General features: G+C 47.3%; 1 long non-coding RNA gene across 1 annotated transcript; it reads left to right on the top strand.

Annotated features, from left to right (window-relative positions):
• The first annotated feature begins 358 nt into the window (after positions 1-358).
• Positions 359-1434, top strand: LOC123133893 (uncharacterized). Its single transcript, XR_006465425.1, has 2 exons — positions 359-751; positions 847-1434. It is a non-coding gene; the product is annotated as an uncharacterized lncRNA (long non-coding RNA).
• The last annotated feature ends 451 nt before the right edge of the window (positions 1435-1885 follow it).

Genomic DNA, 1885 nt, shown 5'->3' with positions numbered 1-1885 from the left:
ATCTGAATCTTCTTTAATCAGCGCCTCAATCGCCGCCGCGGAAACAAAGATGATGAACAGCCGAAAAACCTAAGCTACTAAGGCCTAACCTAATGCTACACGATCCACATATGTAGATCCGGCGATCCGCCTCACTACAGACCACCGAGGCAGAGAGACTCCTGGCGGCGGCTAGGGCTTTTAGGGTGCGTTTGGTTGCAAGGGCGGTCATGAATGGGTTGGGATCGTTCAGAAAATAGACATGTTTGGTTATAAAGCACATAAATGGTTCGAGCCAAAAAAAGAGAATATGCCATGAAGATGCTGAACCGTTCCACCCAACCAAATCGGTCGAATCAAATGGCCACCCTTTGCATGCATGACTATGTGAGCATGACTGGTGGTTCCGTCCTAAATAATTAGCGCACCACTTATATTCAGCCAAACACATGAATTGAATGGTTCAATCCCAAAAAAATTGAACGGTCCCAACCCATTCGTACGACACCTTCAACCAAACGCATCCTTAGTCGCCTGCCCGAGAGGAAAAGACGAAACTGCCTGCTGGCTGCGCCTTTTTTTATTTTTTGTCTCGACTATTTTTTTACTGCGACTGGAGGGAGTATCTAACCTCGGCGAAAAGGGTGGCAAATCCCAATCCGACTGTCTCCGCTGGTGGTACCAACTCCGAGCAGATCTCCCCTCTTCCTTCGATTCGTGGTTGAATTCGATTCCGGAGCGGTCTTTCAACGATCAGAGTCCCTAAGGTAAGGTAAGGAACTCGTCGCCGGATCTCCCCCGCCTGTATATATATATACATCCCCGTTTCTCTCTATCCTCATCCATCCCCAATCGACTCGTCTGTAGATCGCTGCAGATCGCTGCTAGCTTTGTTCGTTCCGCCTCCACTCCAGCAAATCAAATGGAGCCTCCGCGCACAAGCCTCAAGTCTGGATCTTGCGATGATCTGAAAAACGGGCGCAGAAAAATGATGGAGGAGTATGAGGCTGGACTTGCTGGACTTTTGGAGCTTCAGGCGCTCGAGCGCGAGATGCGCGAACTTGTCCCCGCAGCGACCAGCGCAATCGCGCTCCTGGCCACTCCAAGGGTGGGTGATACGAGGGAGACCTACTGCCATGTTTGCCATGATGATTTCGAGGAGGGGGACAAGCTGAGGGCGATGCCCTGCGCCCACTCTTTCCATCAGCGCTGTATCTTCAGGGCGCTCAGTGTTAACCGTCTGTGCCCAGTCTGCAGCTACGAACTTCCGGGGGACTACTTGGAGATGCCTTGAAACCGCTCATGAAAGATTGTTTCCTGTGATCCTTTCTTATGCAGCGTTATGTATAGTTCATAATTATGCGTTTCTTTATCTATCTGTAGTGCAGATCAGCAACTTTTGTCATCTCCTTGGAGAATATTGCTCCTACAACATTATTCGGGTTAACTCTGCTATTATGCTAAACCTCATCAGGAGGCAATACATTGTCTATTTGTTCCAAATGCACCTATGCTTGAATCGTACTGAACCTCACCCCCATCTTGTGATGGAAACCTCCGCTGTGTGATCGTTCGTGGTGGACGGTCAACCTCTTGCAGGAGATTTCTTATGCCATTTAGAGTTAATTCCCTGAGTAAGTAATTAAGGATAACACGATGTAATCCATATTCTTGTATTATGCTTTTTTTATCAGTTTTTTGAGATATCCCCAAACTGAGTTGTCCTGCACGTATATTTTGTTCCGCTGATGTTCTCAGATATATGTTGCTCACCTGATTGTGATGTGATTGTCATCAGCAACTGCACTTTCATAAACCATTATGCTGCTCTTGCACACATAACCTGGTTTGGCAGCCTATGTTTTTATTTCGAAACGGAGGCAAAAGATCTATTAAATGAGAAGGA

Source organism: Triticum aestivum, chromosome 6B, assembly GCF_018294505.1.
Source record: "Triticum aestivum cultivar Chinese Spring chromosome 6B, IWGSC CS RefSeq v2.1, whole genome shotgun sequence".
NCBI lineage: Eukaryota > Viridiplantae > Streptophyta > Magnoliopsida > Poales > Poaceae > Triticum > Triticum aestivum.
The sequence above is the reverse complement of the archived record's forward strand: the minus strand, read 5'-3'. Positions and strand labels throughout refer to the sequence as shown.